Consider the following 9478-nt stretch of genomic DNA (forward strand, 5'->3'; position numbering starts at 1 on the left):
CCGTTTGTGGCTGCCGCTCTCCATCCTCGGTCGCGCCCAATGCTCGCCAAGTCACGCTCCACCTGGTCCGCCCATCGTGCTCTCTGCGCTCCACGCCTTCTTGTGCCAACCGGATCAGTTGCAAATACCAGCTTTGCAGAGTTGTTGTCCGGCATTCTTGCAACATGCCCTGCCCGATGTATCCTTCCGGCTTTGGCCACCTTCTGGATGCTGGGTTCGCCGTAAAGTGCAGCGAGCTCGTGGTTCATCCTTCTTCGCCACACACCGTTCTCCTGCACACCGCCGAAGATTGTTCTTAGCACGCGTCGCTCGAAAACTCCGAGTGCTTGTAGGTCCTCCTCGAGCATGGTCCATGTCTCGTGTCCGTAGAGGACCACCGGTCTTATTAGCGTTTTGTACATGGTACATTTGGTGCGTGGGTGAATCTTTTTCGACCGCAGTTTCTTCTGGAGCCCGTAGTAGGCCCGAATTCCGCTGATGATGCGCCTCCGAATTTCACGGCTCACGTTGTTGTCAGCCGTCAGTAAGGATCCGAGGTAGACTAATTCCTCCACCACCTCGAAAGTATCCCCGTCTATCGTAACATTACTACCCAGACGGATCCGATCGTGTTCGGTTCCGCCTACCAGCATGTACTTTGTTTTTGAGGCATTCACCACCAGTCCGACCTTTGCTGCTTCGAGTTTCAGGCGGGTGTACAGTTCTGCCACCGTTCCAAATGTTCTAGCGATAATGTCCATGTCGTCCGCAAAGCACACAAATTGGCCGGATTTCGTGAAAATCGTTCCCCGGCTGTTGAGCCCGACTCGTCGCATCACACCTTCCAGAGCGATGTTGAAGAGTAGGCATGAGCGATGTTGAAGAGTAGGCAACAGCCTTCTTGGGAAGAATGTGTATAATCCTTGTTATGCCAAACGACCGTTGTGCCAAATGGCTTTATGCTGCCAAGCAGCATTATGCCTAATGGGGTAGAGTCCACCCATGCCAACTTCAAAGAGTCTAGTAGGACGACGAAGGTCAGAGTCGTTTTTGACATCGTACTAAAGGCCGTCCGGAGAAACACATCATGCTTTTGGTCGGCCCACTTGTACATGTAGACCAGTATTCTTCTGCGTTGCCGTCATCGCCGATATGGAGAAAGTATATCGGTAGCTGCTCCACTTCCCTGAGTATCGAACATTTCTACAAATTCGTTTCCGCAAAAATTTCCATTGATTTGGTTTCCAGCTACGAATTGCAGACTGTGATCTACATTACTGCGTCTACTTCGTATCTCGCTACGACAACTTTACAGCATATGGCACACGATGATGAACATCTGTATCCAGCTGTTGTAGATCCGGTTTTTTTACGATTGCTACGTTGATTACCTGCAGGATGAAGCAGACAACATAGAATCAACGATTGAAGTACGGGAACAAGTGACGACGTCTAGGCTCGCTCAACACTGCTGGGTTTACAATCAAGAAGTGGGCATCGAACGTTCCGGAACTTCTCAGTGGTGTTCAAATGGAAGACTTAGGTTTGCCGTTTCCACACTGATTCTAGTATGGGAACCGAGAACCATTGCACCACGGCTGCAACTGCCACCACGCCGGCTGCGACATTGACAGCGGAACGTTGTGTCATAAATCGCCCAAATCTTCGACCCACTTGGTCGCGCGGGTCCCACTATCGACCACAGTTGCAAATCTGTAAATCATGCAGCGCTCTTTGGCGCTGAAGCCGCTGTGTTGTAAATTATCTTCAATGCATCCGGCCAAGCTTCAACAGGAATGAAAGGAAATCGTCCACACGTTACACATGTTCTATAGTTGAAGTTCGTATCCCACGATTCGTTTCCCTTCCGAGCGCCAGACACTCCCAGCCAGGGATGGCATGCTCCTCAGTGTTTATGCAAGTGTGAACGATTTTATAATAAGAAGATGAGCTGCACTGCCTCCTGCCCCCAGCTACATTTCATCTCCGATACCTCCAAGGAAGTGTATGTAGTAAACTTGGCATAGTGTATCAATTCGGCTGCATCCGGTGAAGTCCACAGTTACTTCGTTGTCCAATCACTATTCTATCGCCCGGTTTGAACTTTGAACAGCGGAACAGTTTATACAGTTTATACGCATGTTTCAGGCGTCGACAATCCATCAGATGGACATCTCACGAGAGCTAAATCTGGTAGACATTCTCTAGTGCAAGCGCTGGCGCTGTTGTAACTGTTCTGCCTGGTTGTCAGTCTACTTGACAAACAGGCCGAATTTCATTCTGACCGACTAAGGCGCAGAAGCTTCCAGCAATGAGATGCGGATGCTGCTGCCTTTAATTTCATTCAAATCGATTCCAACGGTGAACTGTTCGCCCAGCAGGAGAAGCAGTTTTTCAAAGCATCGTCGTGTCACTCACTACTACGTTCTGCTTACGATATCTTCGATCTTTGCAAGAACACGCCACGTTAGGCCACAGCGATCAGGTCACTATACGCCATAGGTTCATCTGAGACGTCTAGCGCAACGACAGCCGCTCACTGATGAACTTTTGGATCTAAGCAGCAAAGGGTAAGAGTTGCCAAATCGTCGGGATGTGACTGTAACCGTTCTTCGATCAGAACGACTTTATTCGTGTGGGTGACGGGCTGCGCAACGATGCCCTATCCGACTTCTTCAAGCATCCCATGCTCCATCAAACACCCACGTTTGATTCTGCTGACTAGTTTATTCCACTTACAGCTATTACACGCAGACCTGGATCCTCAGCGGCAGAAGCTTAATCAAACCCAAAATCCACCTTTTACTATTCCCAACTTGTTTTGGTAGGAAGCCCACACTGGTCTAGCAGAGCACAGCAGGTTCACTGGCATCCTAAGTCCGAGCGTTTGACGCTGCGTCGTCACACCACTCAAACGCGTCTAACAAATGCGTAAGATGGACAATAATCAGTCTTGTAAACATTCGACACTTTTCACTACCTTCATTTCGTTGCCGCAATCGGGTGTCAGCTTGCTTTGTTACACTTGCGCGCTACCGTTACCTCTTACACATAATACGAGCGGTAGAAAAAAGATCAATAAACATGAGAAAGGGTCAACTCAATGTCGTCTGACATGAAGACATTTGTCTAATTCTAGCTTTTTGCATAGATGTCAGCTAATACCGATTATGAATGTTAATATTAGTTTATTTTTGCTTGTTGAACTGAATACGACACACATATGGCCGAAATAGCTTTTTTTATGGAAGAAGACAGAAATAACAAAAGCCGAACCGTCTCCCGAGAACGCTACCGTGGTCAAGTGCATTCGTTTGACATTTTTGTTTCGTACAGTAGTTTTATTGCTCGTGTTGCGAATGTCGGAGACAAAAGAAGTCCGAATATCGGCGAAAATGTTTTTCTGACTGTGATCTCTAACAAAATTGGCAATAACTAACGAGACAAGATATTCAGTTAGTGCTGCGGAAACGAAATTTGGTGAAAATTCATCCAGCGGAGAGCATCACACTTCCGGAGACCTGTGGCAGGGCGCCAACAAGTCGGCGATGTTTCAGGTCCAGAAGTGCCTGTCCATTGATGCTAATGTCTTGTCATATGGGCCTTATCATGTGGAGGTCCAAACATAAGGACATTTTTTCGTCGGGTTTACCAGAAGTTGATCTTCGTGAGATTCCAAACAATCCTATGGAGTCTCCTAAGCTGGTCCATAAACACCTACAAAACATCTGGGTTCGCTGGTACCCGAAGTAATCCAGACAACCAGCGATGGATAGATAAACGGACACAAATAAGTGGGTGAGTTAGTTTCATACTATTTTTAAATGAGAAAATTCGAAGAGTTCATATTAAGATAATTTCGGTTCGGAGTAGCAACTACGAATTGTACGGTCATGTATGCTCATGCTTATTGGAGACGGCATTTTCGTCTTTCTGGATGCAACCTCGCTGGTCTAGAACAAGTTTTTAAAGGTCAATTTTCTCGGCTGGGCTAATGTGACCAATCTGTCTCCAAAGGATTAAACTTATTGCAGTTGAACTCCCAGATCAATATTTTCTACTATTTGACTAACGTTTCCTTGTCAAACTCGAATCTCTAGAGGAATTTCAACATAAATCGCTGGTAGAAGAACCTAGAGGAATCCTTGCAAAAAATCTAGGAGGACTATCTGGAAGGTTTGTGGGTAAAATTTCTAGAGGAATTTCCAAGGGAATCCCTGAAGAAATTCCTTGAGACATCGCATGAGTTGAATACTTTCCGGGATGAATCCTTGAGTGAGTTCCGGAATGTTTTGGTAGAGAAATTGAAGAAGTTATCACTACAGAAATTTCACAAAAAAAAAACCGCAGAAATAACATCAGAAGGCACTCTGAGACCAGAAGGAAGAGTTTTGACAAGTAATCTTTGAAGGAATTTTAGGAATAATCGGAGAAAGCAGTCTGATGCATCCAAGAATAATCCAAAGGCCGCACGGAAAAAAATCCATTCCCAAGACCATGAATATGACTCATAGTTTCCCGATATTTTTATGATTTTATGTTATAAATATACACCATGATTAAATTTTATGATCTTATGATTGATTTCACCATAACGCTATGCACCCGTTATTGTTTTGGCTTTCGACGACCAAAAATGGAAAATATAATCATGAAGCTATGATTAAATAAGCTGGGATCATGAGTAGCATTCATGAAGCCAAGAATAATTTTCATAAACCTGGATGCAGATCCTGATGCTTTACCACCAGATTCATAAAATTATGGTTTGGTGAGGTAGAACCATGCATAGAATTCATGGAATCAAAAAATACTTTTATGATTCCGTCGTCGTCGGACCTATATGCTTCTCAGTCAAATTCATAAAATCATGGTTGAGGGAGATGGAACCATGCATGGAATTCATGGAATTAAGAATTACTTTTATGATTCCGTCGTCGTCGGACCTCAATGTTTCTCAGTCAAATTCATAAAATCATGGTTGAGGGAGATGGAACCATGCATAGAATTCATGGAATTAAGAATTACTTTTATGATTCCGTCGTCGTCGGACCTCAATGTTTCTCAGTCAAATTCATAAAATCATGGTTAAGGGAGATGGAACCATGCATGGAATTCATGGAATTAAGAATTACTTTTATGATTCCGTCGTCGTCGGTCCCAAATGCTTTTAATTAGATTAATAAAACGATGCAAGCTAAAATCATAAGAAAATAAAATACGTGATATCAGAGCCCATTTATATGATTTTGGGTCCTATCCATCATCCTTTTTTCTATGAACAAGCAGCACTTTTTAGTTGGCCTCTTGTTAGTGAAGATATGTAATGTTCAAATATAAAAGAGAACAACAATGATCGAACTCACCGGATAATCATATTTAGCTGGTTTATTATTTTTGTCTTTGGCACCTACATCCAACAGGCTAAGGATGCCCTCCAAACCACATCAATTGTTCACTAGTTCACATCACTTGCTGAGTCTCCGAACTCGTCAAACGATGGATAAACCAAAAAAATAGAGAGAATTACCGAAAATTAACGCGCGATTCTCACTTTGCTTCACCCTCCGTACATAAACTCGGAGCTACGACGGATGGCACAACGAAAACGCAAACTAGGCACTGTTTACTTTTTGCGCGTTTACTTTTTAGTCAATCAACTCCCAACAACCTGCCGAATCTTACGGGCACACTGTTTCGATGTTCCATTTCCTCATATATGCACATTTATTACTCTAACCAAATAAAAACTTTGCAAAAATAGCAGGTTCAACTTTTTCCACATGTCTGCGCTGGACGACCGCGCGATTTATATAATTGCATATGGCAGATAAATGTAACGCTAGGAATCGACCATGAATATAATTTATGAAAATGCTTGTTTCTATTCATATTTCTGGCCAACTCATTCATGATATTATGAATTTTAATTATGATATTATGAGTTGGCAGACATCATAAGAACATGATTTTTTATTCATGATTAGGGGAATGGATTTTTTTCCGTGCGTGACTTCAACTCAATTTGAATGATATTGGATGAGCTTGGTTGTTGCTGCATACGCCAATAGCTGTAAAATATTTCGTATTACCACATGTATGCACAGAAAGAACTGTGCGAAGTCTGACATACAATTAATCAATGATGCAAATGATCACCTCACTAGTGCTCATTACAACTCATCAACTCTAGACCAACATTTGAAAAGGGCGTAACAGCCATTTCGAATTTCTGCTTCTCCCGTCCCTCCTAGGCTTACCCGCCATTATTCATGAAATCTTTTACCAGTAACAGATAGAACTGACTCCCCTCTATCTGTTAACGGAAGAAGTTTGCATAAAAATATTGAAATACGCCCAGGAGGACCGGAACAAGTGAGAATTTGCAATGGTTGTTCCGCCCTTTTCAAATGTTAGTCTAGAACTGTATATTTATCGCGTGCGATTGAACTGTGCACTGATCAGCGATGACCAGCAGCAAAGAGGTGGCAAAACGAACATGATGTAAATCACAAACGATTTTGCATACATCTGACTGGGCCGTCACACGCTCGCCCGAACAGCCGAACCATACCGAATAGGTTGGTTTGCGAAGCTACGGCACGAACGCTCGACACGCACACAGAAGCAACATTCGCATGTACCGATACCATACTAATAAAGCTTCCAGCCAACGATGCTTCGCGATAAGCTGTCGAAAAGCATCGAAAGCGATGAAAAGAGATGCTTGGCTAGAACGCAACGGCTCAACGGCGAAAAGGAAGAGTTAACTATGCTGATCAGTGTTGAGTCCGTTCGTGTGCTACTCGTATTGGAGGTTGATTGAATAAAGCGAGGATGGGTGAAAACGTATTCGTTGTCGAAAGCAAATCGCATCATTTCGCGAATGTTTTCATCAAATAGCAAGCTTGCAATTAATACTTCATTTCGAATATTGATGTGAAGGCATTAATTCTAAAAAGTTCTTAGTCCCTCTGGTAATAATTGATGCTGTGGAACTTGAGCAACTAATCAAACGGGAATTGTTCGAATATGTATGCTCTTGGTTTGAAAGCACATTACACATTTTAGCCAAAACGCCAAGTCTTCAAAATAATTTGGATGATGTAGGACTACTCTGAGATGTACAGAATCATATACATTTAAGGACAGACTTGTTAGAATCCCAAAATGGCCGCCACAATGGCCGACTTTGGCACCTACTCACGATTTCGTGCCCACAAATCTCTTCGTACACAAAACCAGCGCACTTGATCTTCTTATTTGAAGCTTATTACAAGTGAGCAAGAACAGAATAATGAAATACACTGTTGTTTGGAGCTTGCTTCTTGAGATTTGTGCGTCTGAAGTTCTGATGCACTGTAGAAGCGGGATTTTAAGAAGTTTGTCCTTAAGAGTTAACTCCAAACCTGTGAAATGCACTATACCGAGAGGCATACATACTCGAATGTAAAGGCCTCAACTCTTGTGTATTTTCGATGTCCTAGGGTATCGCTAACGACCTGAAATGGACAAGACTTATTCCTATATGCATTGATAATTCGTCTAGAAAGTGTAAGCATTAAGATCAAGATTTCAAAGTGTGCTAGGAAGTCTATAACATCACTAATAGTTGATTATGTAACGAGTTGCAAAAATTTGATTTTTTTACGAGGCTCGTCGAATTTGATAAATAAGAATAGAGCTAAAAATCGAGTTTTGCAACGAGTTCACTGGCGTAGCCACGGGGGGGGGGGGGGTTTAGGGTTAAACCCCCCCCCCCTCCAGAGCCAAAATTTGTGGAACTGAAAATTTGCAGTATAAAGCGCTTTGCGACGAAAAAATTTTTCGGCTGCGCCGCTTTTTTCAAACTACGAATACAATTGCTCATTCATGTTTACAAAATGTAAGTGACAAATCAAAAAAGGCATCATTGACCGTTGAAAACCCCTCCCAGAGACATTTTCTGGCTACGCCACTGAACGAGTTCAATACAAATTTTATGAATGATCATTGTACAACTCATTGGAGTTACATAATGTTCATAATGCAACTCAAATGAGTATGCATACTGAACCGGTACGGAAAATTCGGTCATTATAATACTATTAAATACTAATACAATACTAATACAAATACTACTATTAAAAAAAATATTAGAAAATATGATACTAAATTGCATAATAGTATCATAATTATGAACATTATGCAACTATTTTTCATTATGCAACTCATTTTAGTTGCATAATGAACCAGTTCGGAAAAATTGGCCATTATGAAACCAAAATGAGTCCTATAAAATGGACATTATAATACTGAATTGTATAAAATATGTTTTTTTTTTTTCAAAAATCTTCAAGAGACAAATTTTTGTTTCTTAATATTGGAAATAAAGTAAAAATTGAAAAAAAAATCTACTGTAAAACACCAAAAAAACAGCACAAACACAACACAACCGTAATGTACAGGAAAGTCCCTTACTTTCTTTCCACTTACCGAAGCCGGTTCCGGTGTGAGCCGCTCCTCGTCCGACACACTGTTGGGCGTGGCCGTCGCCCTCGAGCTGGCCCGCCGATCCTGACCGGACCGGGACGCTTCCTCCGAATCGGAGCACTCTTCCACATCTACGTCCACTTCGTCGTCGACTTCCGACAGACGATCCACCGAGCTGGGAGGCCCTGCAGAATGAACGAAAGGAAAAGGTTAACGATTAGAAAAACACGACCTAAAATGGGTGGCACGGCACCCGATTAGCTCTTATCTAGTCGACAATTTGAGTCCTTATCTGTTTTGGGTTCGGGCGGCCTGATGTAACACCCCCTGGTGACCCTGCTTCACAGAGGCATTAAACAACTCAGGCAATTAATTATTTTACTTGAAATGGGTGCAGGGGAGAGTGGAGACAATCGACTTGTATGGTTTTTTAGAATGTTTCCACTGTTATGTCTATTTTTCAAAGCAACTCGGGCGTTGTAGAGTTATCGAAAATAACGGCGCATTTTGCCTTCGACCTTAAAGGAAATATACTGTGTAATGCTTAAAAAGTTTATTTGTACCCAATTACTGGCTTGAGGCATTTCATGTCCATATCCCCCATCCAGTGCGTAGCGCTGGCCAGCGCGGCCATCGCCATTACCGCATGTTTAATAAATCAAACAACAAACGCGCATATAAATTTATGCCCACTTTTGGGTGGAATGTTCTATGGCCCAAGCCCAAGCCCAAGGAACACGGTGGCGAACGGGTTGAGCAACGGCAGAGCGCGCGCGCTCTTCGAACAGCGCCCAGGAGGAATTAATTAAATTAACATGTAAATTAGGCGTGAAACAATTAAAATGTATTGTGCGCGAGAGATATTGAGTGGCTGCGTTGTTGCCCCGAAGAAAAAAAAAAATGGAAGCATTTATAACGTTCAAACAAAATCGAGGCTCTCTTCTCCCGCGGGGCTACATCCACCGCCGCGCCGGTGGCCTCCGAGGCCGGTGATGGAATATGCCGAATCGTACCTACTGACTGCTGG

At 42.9% G+C, this 9478-nt stretch overlaps 1 protein-coding gene across 1 annotated transcript in view; it reads right to left on the minus strand.

The window, feature by feature from the left end:
* LOC115255405 (T-box protein H15-like) overlaps positions 1-8587 on the minus strand; it is a 209511-nt gene extending 200924 nt beyond the window's left edge. Inside the window, exon 1 of the mRNA XM_062850500.1 lies at positions 8455-8587. The gene's annotated coding sequence lies outside the window, so the exon portion shown is untranslated. The remainder of the gene's footprint in view (positions 1-8454) is intronic.
* Positions 8588-9478: the final 891 nt, after the last annotated feature.

Source organism: Aedes albopictus, chromosome 2 (genome assembly GCF_035046485.1).
Source record: "Aedes albopictus strain Foshan chromosome 2, AalbF5, whole genome shotgun sequence".
In the NCBI taxonomy this organism is placed as follows: Eukaryota; Metazoa; Arthropoda; class Insecta; order Diptera; family Culicidae; genus Aedes; species Aedes albopictus.